The sequence below is a fragment of the Hordeum vulgare genome, chromosome 3H (genome assembly GCF_904849725.1).
Source record: "Hordeum vulgare subsp. vulgare chromosome 3H, MorexV3_pseudomolecules_assembly, whole genome shotgun sequence".
In the NCBI taxonomy this organism is placed as follows: domain Eukaryota; kingdom Viridiplantae; phylum Streptophyta; class Magnoliopsida; order Poales; family Poaceae; genus Hordeum; species Hordeum vulgare.
In genome coordinates, this window is record NC_058520.1 from 489,062,383 (window position 1) to 489,074,010 (window position 11,628).

Genomic DNA, 11,628 nt, shown 5'->3' on the forward strand with positions numbered 1-11,628 from the left:
TGGCGTTTAGTCTGTTTTGTTTTGTGAATGTGTCAATCGTGTCTCTAATACGCGGATCCATCTGATCCGCCACGGCATGGAAAAGGCTCTATAACTATGCTAAATCAAATAGTGCAAATAGTTATGATTATCAAGTCTCTTTTAATACTCGAGAGAGTAAATCAACCGAGGAAAAGAGGTGGAAGGTGAATAAGTCTCTACGGCAAGTATGGTACATCTCAAAAGGAAGAGGCTGGAAAAAGCTTCAATAGTGGAAACTCTGGTAAGGAGAAACTCTAGATTAATGGATCTTAATAAAGGCTTTAAGAGAAGAAAAAAAAATGTACCAAACATAACTCCTTGACATGTCATGCTCCCCCCTCCCCCCCCCCTTCATCCTTAATGGAAAAGTTGTTAGAAATCTCAACACTACTTTTTGCAAGGTTCCAAACCATGAGGCCACTAATGAAATCTTGAGGACTAAAACCAAGAAGAAGAAGGAGTCAAAGGAGGGAGGAAAGAAAGAGGGGGGAGGGGGAGCAAGGATGATGCAGCCTAGAAGGATTCTAGAAAGTGTTCACCTAATGTGTGGATGATTTGTCAAGTATAGCTTTTGGAGAATTGTAATAAGTTACTTCATCTTTTGGTCCCCGATGTATGTTTTTAACTCCAAGTTGGTACGAGGTGATGCATAACTATATGAATTATGATGTACCTATCTTTGTGGCTATTTTCTCAACTAGTAAGTTGATTGTTGTGGTAGTGTGTGTTCACATAAGCAGTACCTGATTTATAGCACAAATGCAAAGGCATCGAAAAATCCTAGACTGGAATATCAGAGGGCTAAACAACAATAAATAGTGGTTGGATCTCTCTAATAAAATTCAGAAAACATGATGACATCCTATGTTTACAAGAAACAAAAAAAGAAACATTTGATTCTAGTTTCCTAAATAATGTCCTAGAAGGCTTAATAAATTTGAGTTTCTTCCCCCAACTTGATCTTCTAGAGGATTTCTTGCGGTATGGAATGGAGCCATGTTTCTCGAAGAGAAAGTGTTTGAGAACAAATATGCCATTTCTATACGGTTCACCTCTAGATCCAACGAAAATTACTGGATTTTATCTAATATTTATGGACCGTGTCAATCAAATGAAAGATCTGAATTTATTAACTGGTTTGAGAACATCCAAATGAATGATGAGGTGGATTGGTTGGTTCTGGGTGATTTAAACTTTATTAAATACCCAGAAAACAGAGATGATGGGGGTGGAAATTTCAATGATGTGATGAATTATAATGCAGCAATTAGTGAACTTGGATTGGTAGAAATACCCGTGAAGGGAAGGAATTTCACTACGAGTAACATGCAAGAGGTCCCACTATTGGAAAAAAATGATTGGTGTTTCTCCTCTCAATCTTGGAGTCTAAACTACCCAAACAGAATGGCCTCCTATCTATCAAAACCCATCTCAAATCATGTTCCCTGCATTATTCAAGTGTGCACAAACATTCCCAAATCAAACATTTTCAAATTTAAAAACTACTGGATGGAGTTGCCAGATTTCAAGGAAGTGGTCAAAAATATCTCGGACCAAGATCTGCATCTGAACAGGAGTGCAAAAATCATTACAACTAAATTTAAAAGATTGAGAAAAGGTTTAAAGAACTGGGCAAGGAAAATCTCAAGTCTATCTTTGGCCATTAAGAACTCCAAAGAATTGATCACCCTGTTAGATATCTTAGAGGAATCTAGAGCTCTCGCTACTAAAGAATGGAATGGGATAGAAACTGTTAAAAGACACATCTTAAATCTGTTGGAATATTAGAGTATCTACTAGAAGCAAAGAGCCAGCATTATATGGGTGTACTATGGAGATGGCAAGACAAAATTCTTCAAGTTAAATCCACTATGAAGAATATGAATAATCAAATCCCAATGATCTTGGATGACAACATGCACGAAGATTTTAATCAACACACAAAAGCACATGTGCTACGGGAATCTTTTAAGGAAAGGTTAGGAATCTGAGCTCTAACTGCAAAAAAAATTGACTTAGATGAGCTACTGAAATTAGACCTAGATCTCACACAGTTTGAGTCTCCTTTCCTCAAGGAAGAAATTGATGAGGTAATAAATAATGTGTCAAGTGACAGAGCCCCTCGTCCAGATGGTTTCAGAGGAGGTTTCATTAAGCATTGTTGGGATATGTTAAAGGAGGATTTTTACAAGCTCATTGAAGATTTTTACTCAGGAACACTCGATCTGCAATCCATAAATAGCTCATTCATTACTCTGATCCCAAATAAATATAATGAACAAGCTCCCAATGATTTTAGGCTTATGTCTCGTTTGAACTGCACAATCAATATCATCACTAAACTATTGGCAAACGGATTACAAAAATTCATGAACATGCTGATCCATACCAATCAATATGGTTTTCTCAAGTCTAGATCCATTCAAGACTGTCTGGCTTGGGTTTTGAATATATACATCAATGTCAGCAATCAATAAAAAATCTGATTCTCAAAATTGGACTTTGAGAAAGCTTTTGTCATGATAGAACATGGAACGATTCTAAAGATATTAAAGGCTAAGGGATTTGGTGAAAATGGATTTTGTGGGTAAAAATAATTTCTGAAACAGGGTATTATTCTATTTTATTAAATGGGGTGCTAGGAAAAAAAATCCAATGCAAAAGAGGGATAATGCAAGGGGACCATTTTTCTCCACTACTATATGTGCTAGCTGCTCACTTTCTCCAATCCATTGTGAATAAAGCAATGTATGTACAATTGATTCAAGCTCCTATTGGTCACCCCACAAACCAAGATTTCCCTATGATTCAGTATGCAGATGACAAAATTTTGGTCATGCGAACACATCTTAGGCAGTTGCAACAACTGAGCAATTTGCCCTCACATTTCTATGCACACACTCGTCTCAAGATCAACTATCGTATATCATTTGTGGTGCTTGATATGTCTCCAACGTATCTATAATTTTTGATTGTTTCTGTTGGAATTATGCCCTAGAGGCAATAATAAATGTATAGTTATTATTATAATTCCTGTATCAAGATAATAGTTTATTATCCATGCTATAATTGTATTGAATGAAGACTCATTTACATGTGTGGATACATAGACGAAACACCGTCCCTAGCATGCCTCTAGTTGGCTAGCTAGGTGATCGATGATAGTCAGTGTCTTCTGATTATGAACAAGGTGTTGTTGCTTGATAACTGGATCACGTCATTGGGAGAATCACGTGATGGACTAGACCCAAACTAATAGACGTAGCATGTTGATCGTGTCATTTTGTTGCTACTGTTTTCTGCGTGTCAAGTATTTATTCCTATGACCATGAGATCATATAACTCACTGACACCGGAGGAATGCTTTGTGTGTATCAAACGTTGCAACGTAACTGGGTGACTATAAAGATGCTCTACAGGTATCTCCGAAGGTGTTAGTTGAGTTAGTATGGATCAAGACTGGGATTTGTCACTCCGTATGACGGAGAGGTATCTCGGGGCCCACTCGGTAATACAACATCACACACAAGCCTTGCAAGCAATGTAACTTAGTGTAAGTTGCTGGATCTTGTATTACGGAACGAGTAAAGAGACTTGCCGGTAAACGAGATTGAAATAGGTATGCGGATACTGACGATCGAATCTCGGGCAAGTAACATACCGAAGGACAAAGGGAATGACATACGGGATTATACGAATCCTTGGCACTGAGGTTCAAACGATAAGATCTTCGTAGAATATGTAGGATCCAATATGGGCATCCAGGTCCCGCTATTGGATATTGACCGAGGAGTCTCTCGGGTCATGTCTACATAGTTCTCGAACCCGCAGGGTCTGCACACTTAAGGTTCGACGTTGTTTTATGCGTATTTGAGTTATATGGTTGGTTACCGAATGTTGTTCGGAGTCCCGGATGAGATCACAAACGTCACGAGGGTTTCCGGAATGGTCCGGAAACGAAGATTGATATATAGGATGACCTCATTTGATTACCGGAAGGTTTTCGGAGTTACCGGGAATGTACCGGGAATGACGAATGGGTTCCGGGAGTTCACCGGGGGGGGGGGGGCAACCCACCCCGGGGAAGCCCATAGGCTTTGGGGAGACACACCAGCCCTTAGTGGGCTGGTGGGACAGCCCCAAGGGGGCCTATGCGCCAAGAATAAAGAATCAAAGGAAAAGAAAAAAAAAGGAGGGAGGAAGTGGGAAGGGAGGGGGACTCCTCCCACCAAACCAAGTCCAACTCGGTTTGGGGGGGGGAGTCCTCCCCCCCTTGGCTCGGCCGACCCCTTGAGGGTCCCTTGGACCCCAAGGCAAGGTCCCCCTCCCTCCTCCTATATATATGGAGCAATTAGGGCTGATTGGAGACGACTTTCTCAAGGCTGCCCGACCACATACCTCCATAGTTTTTCCTCTAGATCGCGTTTCTGCGGAGCTCGGGCGGAGCCCTGCTGAGACAAGATCATCACCAACCTCCGGAGCGCTGTCACGCTGCCGGAGAACTCTTCTACCTCTCTGTCTCTCTTGCTGGATCAAGAAGGCCGAGATCATCGTCGAGTTGTACGTGTGCTGAACGCGGAGGTGCCGTCCGTTCGGTACTAGATCGTGGGACTGATCGCGGGATTGTTCGCGGGGCGGATCGAGGGACGTGAGGACGTTCCACTACATCAACCGCGTTCTCTAACGCTTCTGCTGTACGATCTACAAGGGTACGTAGATCACTCATCCCCTCTCGTAGATGGACATCACCATGATAGGTCTTCGTGCGCGTAGGAAATTTTTTGTTTCCCATGCGACGTTCCCCAACAGTGGCATCATGAGCTAGGTTCATGCGTAGATGTCTTCTCGAGTAGAACACAAAAGTTTTTGTGGGCGGTGATGTGCGTTTTGCTGCCCTCCTTAGTCTTTTCTTGATTCCGCGGTATTGTTGGATTGAAGCGGCTTGGACCGACATTACTCGTACGCTTACGAGAGACTGGTTTCATCGTTACGAGTAACCCCCTTTGCTCAAAGATGACTGGCAAGTGACAGTTTCTCCAACTTTAGTTGAATCGGATTTGACCGAGGAAGTCCTTGGATGAGGTTAAATAGCAACTCATATATCTCCGTTGTGGTGTTTGCGTAAGTAAGATGCGATCCTACTAGATACCCTTGGTCACCACGTAAACACATGCAACAACAAAATTAGAGGACGTCTAACTTGTTTTTGCAGGGTATGATTGTGATCTGATATGGCCAATGATGTGATGTGATATATTGGATGTATGAGATGATCATGTTGTAATAGAAATATCGACTTGCACGTCGATGGTACGGCAACCGGTAGGAGCCATAGGGTTGTCCTTATACTAACATTTGTGCTTGCAGATGCGTTTACTATTTTGCTAGGATGTAGCTTTAGTAGTAATAGCATAAGTAGCACGACAACCCCGATGGCAACACGTTGATGGATGATCATGGTGTGGCGCCGGTGACAAGAAGATCGTGCCGGTGCTTTGGTGATGGAGATCAAGAAGCACGTGATGATGGCCATATCATGTCACTTATGAATTGCATGTGATGTTAATCCTTTTATGCACCTTATTTTGCTTAGAACGATGGTAGCATTATGAGGTGATCTCTCACTAAAATTTCAAGATGAAATTGTGTTCTCCCCGACTGTGCACCGTTGCTACAGTTCGTCGTTTCGAGACACCACGTGATGATCGGGTGTGATAGACTCAACGTTCACATACAACGGGTGCAAAACAGTTGCGCACGCGGAACACTCGGGTTAAGCTTGACGAGCCTAGCATGTGCAGACATGGCCTCGGAACACATGAGACCGAAAGGTCGATCATGAATCATATAGTTGATATGATTAGCATAGGGATGCTTACCACTGAAACTATACTCAACTCACGTGATGATCGGACTTGGGATAGTGTAAGTGGATCATGAACCACTCAAATGACTAGAGAGATGTGCTTTTTGAGTGGGAGTTTAGCATATAATTTGATTAAGTTGAACTCTAATTATCTTGAACATAGTCTAAGTCCACTTTGAATATATTTGTGTTGTAGATCATGGCTCACGCAAGTGTCATCCTGAATTTTAATACGTTCCTAGAGAAAGCTAAGTTGAAAGATGATGGAAGCAACTTTGTAGACTGGGCTCGTAATCTTAAGCTAATCTTACAAGCTGGGAAGAAGGATTATGTCCTTAATGCTGCGCTAGGAGATGAACCACCCGCTACGGCTGATCAGGATGTTAAGAACGCTTGGTTAGCGCGTAAGGAGGACTACTCAATAGTTCAGTGTGCAGTCTTGTATGGCTTAGAACCGGGACTTCAACGTCGCTTTGAGTGTCATGGAGCATTTGAGATGTTCCAGGAGTTGAAGTTTATCTTTCAGAAGAACGCCCGGATCGAGAGGTATGAGACCTCCGATAAATTCTATGCTTGCAAGATGGAGGAAAACTCGTCTGTCAGTGAACATGTGCTCAAAATGTCTGGGTACTCAAACCGTCTAGCTGAACTGGGGATTGAACTCCCGCAAGAAGCTATCACTGACAGAATCCTTCAATCACTGCCGCCAAGCTATAAAGGCTTTGTGTTGAACTACAACATGCAAGGGATGAACAAGTCTCCCGGCGAGTTGTTTGCGATGCTGAAAGTCGCAGAGTCTGAACTCCGTAAAGAGCATCAAGTGTTGATGGTGAGCAAGACCACTAGTTTCAAGAGAAACGGCAAAGGCAAGAAGGGCAATTCGAAGAAGAGCGGCAAGCCTGTTGCCAATCCGCCGAAGAAACCCAAGGCTGGACCTAAGCCTGAAACAGAGTGCTTCTATTGCAAGGGTATGGGTCACTGGAAGTGCAATTGCCCCAAGTATCTGGCAGATAAGAAGGCGGGCAAAGAAAAATTAGGTATATTTGATATACATGTTATTGATGTGTACTTAATCGGCTCTCGTAGTAGTGCCTGGGTATTCGATACTGGTTCTGTTGCTCACATTTGCAACTCGAAACAGGAACTGCGGAATAGACGAAGGCTGGCGAAAGACGAAGTGACGATGCGCGTAGGAAATGGTTCCAAGGTTGATGCAATCGCCGTCGGCACAGTGTCACTTCAGCTACCATCGGGATTAGTGATGAACTTAAATCGTTGTTATTTAGTGCCTGCGTTGAGCATGAACATTATATCTGGATCTTGTTTATTGCGAGACGGTTACTCTTTTAAGTCTGAGAATAATGGTTGTTCTATTTCTATGAGTAACATCTTTTATGGTCATGCACCGAATGTGAGAGGATTGTTCATATTGAATCTTGATAGCGATACGCATATACATAACATTGAGACCAAAAGAGTTAGAGTAAACAATGATAGCGCCATATTTTTGTGGCACTGTCGCTTGGGTCATATTGGTGTAAAGCGCATGAAGAAACTCCATGCTGATGGACTTTTGGAGTCACTTGATTTTGATTCACTTGACACGTGCGAACCATGCCTCATGGGCAACATGACTAAGACTCCGTTCTCCGAAACAATGGAGCGTGCAAGTGACTTGTTGGAAATCATACATACAGATGTGTGTGGTCCAATGAGCGTAGAGGCACGTGGCGGATATCGTTATTTCCTCACCTTCACTGACGATTTAAGTAGATATGGTTATGTCTACTTGATGAAACACAAGTCTGAAACATTTGAAAAGTTCAAGCAATTTCAGAGTGAAGTGGAAAATCATCGTAACAAGAAGATCAAGTTCCTACGGTCTGATCGTGGGGGTGAATATCTGAGTTTCGAGTTTGGTGCTCACTTAAGACAATGTGGAATTGTTTCACAGTTAACACCGCCTGGAACACCACAGCGTAATGGTGTGTCCGAACGTCGTAATCGTACTTTATTAGAGATGGTGCGATCTATGATGTCTCTTACTGATTTGCCGTTATCATTTTGGGGTTATGCATTAGAAACAGCTGCATTCACTTTAAATAGGGCACCATCAAAATCCGTTGAGACGACACCATACGAACTGTGGTATGGCAAAAGGCCAAAGTTGTCGTTTCTTAAAGTTTGGGGATGTGATGCTTATGTCAAAAAGCTTCAGCCTGAAAAGCTGGAACCCAAAGCGGAAAAATGTTTCTTCATAGGCTACCCAAAAGAGACAGTTGGGTACACCTTCTATCTCAAATCCGAGGGCAAAGTGTTTGTTGCTAAGAACGGAACTTTTCTCGAGAAGGAGTTTCTCTCGAGAGAATTGAGTGGGAGGAAGATAGAACTTGACGAGGTTGTCGAACCTCTCATCCCTCTGGATGGTGGCGCAGGGCAAGGGGAAACCTCTGTCATTGCGACGCCGGTTGAGGAGGAAGTTAATGATGATGATCATGAAACTCCAGTTCAAGTTTCTGTTGAACCACGCAGGTCGACGAGATCACGTGCTGCTCCAGAGTGGTACGGTAATCCCGTCTTATCAATCATGTTGTTAGACAACAATGAACCTGCGAATTACGAAGAAGCAATGGTGGGCCCAGATTCCAACAAATGGCTAGAAGCCATGAAATCTGAGATAGGATCCATGTATGAGAACAAAGTGTGGACTTTGGAGATACTACCTGAGGGCCGCAAGGCTATTCAGAACAAATGGATCTTTAAGAAGAAGACGGACGCTGACGGTAATGTGACCGTTTATAAAGCTCGACTTGTGGCAAAGGGTTTTTCACAAGTTCCAGGAATTGACTACGATGAGACTTTCTCTCCCGTGGCAATGCTTAAGTCCGTCAGAATCATGTTAGCAATAGCTGCATTTTTCGATTATGAAATCTGGCAGATGGATGTCAAAACGTCGTTCCTTAACGGTTTCCTTAAGGAAGAGTTGTATATGATGCAACCCGAAGGTTTTGTCGATCCTAAAAATGCTGACAAAGTGTGCAAGCTCCAGCGATCCATTTATGGACTGGTGCAAGCATCTCGGAGTTGGAACAAACGCTTTGATGAGGTGATCAAAGCATTTGGGTTTATACAAGTGGTTGGAGAATCTTGTATTTACAAGAAAGTGAGTGGGAGCTGTGTGGCGTTTCTAATATTATATGTGGATGACATATTACTGATTGGAAACAACGTAGAGCTTTTGGAGAGCATAAAAGGTTACTTGAATAAAAGTTTCTCTATGAAGGACCTAGGAGAAGCTGCTTACATTCTAGGCATTAAGATCTATAGGGATAGATCAAAACGCCTGATAGGACTTTCACAAAGCACATACCTTGATAAAGTTTTGAAAAGGTTCAAAATGGAACAGTCCAGGAAAGGGTTCTTGCCAGTTTTACAAGGTACGAGATTGAGTAAGACTAAGTGCCCAGCAACTGATGAAGATAGAGAGCATATGCGCTCCGTCCCCTATGCTTCAGCCATAGGTTCTATCATGTATGCGATGCTGTGCACTAGACCGGATGTTAGCCTGGCCATAAGTATGGCAGGTAGGTTCCAGAGTAATCCAGGAGTGGATCACTGGACAGCGGTCAAGAATATCCTGAAGTACCTGAAAAGGACTAAGGAGATGTTTCTCGTGTATGGAGGTGACGAAGAGCTCGCCGTAAAAGGTTACGTCGATGCAAGCTTTGACACAGATCCGGACGACTCTAAGTCACAAACCGGATACGTATTTATTCTTAATGGGGGTGCAGTAAGCTGGTGCAGTTCCAAGCAAAGCGTCGTAGCAGATTCTACATGTGAAGCAGAGTACATGGCTGCCTCGGAGGCGGCTAAGGAGGGTGTCTGGATGAAGCAGTTCATGACGGATCTTGGAGTGGTGCCAAGTGCACTGGATCCAATAACCTTGTTCTGTGACAACACTGGTGCCATTGCCTTAGCAATGGAACCAAGGTTTCACAAGAAGACCAGACACATCAAACGACGCTTCAACCTCATCCGCGACTACGTCGAGGAGGAGGACGTAAATATATGCAAAGTGCACACGGATCTGAATGTAGCAGACCCGCTGACTAAACCTCTTCCACGGCCAAAACATGATCGACACCAGAACTGTATGGGTGTTAGATTTATTACAATGTAATTCACATGGTGATGTGAGGGCTAGATTATTGACTCTAGTGCAAGTGGGAGACTGTTGGAATTATGCCCTAGAGGCAATAATAAATGTATAGTTATTATTATAATTCCTGTATCAAGATAATAGTTTATTATCCATGCTATAATTGTATTGAATGAAGACTCATTTACATGTGTGGATACATAGACGAAACACCGTCCCTAGCATGCCTCTAGTTGGCTAGCCAGTTGATCGATGATAGTCAGTGTCTTCTGATTATGAACAAGGTGTTGTTGCTTGATAACTGGATCACGTCATTGGGAGAATCACGTGATGGACTAGACCCAAACTAATAGACGTAGCATGTTGATCGTGTCATTTTGTTGCTACTGTTTTCTGCGTGTCAAGTATTTATTCCTATGACCATGAGATCATATAACTCATTGACACCGGAGGAATGCTTTGTGTGTATCAAACGTCGCAACGTAACTGGGTGACTATAAAGATGCTCTACAGGTATCTCCGAAGGTGTTAGTTGAGTTAGTATGGATCAAGACTGGGATTTGTCACTCCGTATGACGGAGAGGTATCTCGGGGCCCACTCGGTAATACAACATCACACACAAGCCTTGCAAGCAATGTAACTTAGTGTAAGTTGCTGGATCTTGTATTAAGGAACGAGTAAAGAGACTTGCCGGTAAACGAGATTGAAATAGGTATGCGGATACTGACGATCGAATCTCGGGCAAGTAACATACCGAAGGACAAAGGGAATGACATACGGGATTATACGAATCCTTGGCACTGAGGTTCAAACGATAAGATCTTCGTAGAATATGTAGGATCCAATATGGGCATCCAGGTCCCGGTATTGGATATTGACCGAGGAGTCTCTCGGGTCATGTCTACATAGTTCTCGAACCCGCAGGGTCTGCACACTTAAGGTTCGACGTTGTTTTATGCGTATTTGAGTTATATGGTTGGTTACCGAATGTTGTTCGGAGTCCCGGATGAGATCACGGACGTCACGAGGGTTTCCGGAATGGTCCGGAAACGAAGATTGATATATAGGATGACCTCATTTGATTACCGGAAGGTTTTCGGAGTTACCAGGAATGTACCGGGAATGACGAATGGGTTCCGGGAGTTCACCGGGGGGGGGGGGGCAACCCACCCCGGGGAAGCCCATAGGCTTTGGGGAGACACAGCAGCCCTTAGTGGGCTGGTGGGACAGACCCAAGGGGGCCTATGCGCCAAGAATAAAGAATCAAAGGAAAAGAAAAAAAAGGAGGGAGGAAGTGGGAAGGGAGGGGGACTCCTCCCACCAAACCAAGTCCAACTCGGTTTGGGGGGGGAGTCCTCCCCCCCTTGGCTCGGCCAACCCCTTGAGGGTCCCTTGGACCCCAAGGCAAGGTCCCCCTCCCTCCTCCTATATATATGGAGCAATTAGGGCTGATTGGAGACGACTTTCTCAAGGCTGCCCGACCACATACCTCCATAGTTTTTCCTCTAGATCGCGTTTCTGCGGAGCTTGGGCGGAGCCCTGCTGAGACAAGATCATCACCAACCTCCGGAGCGCCGTCAC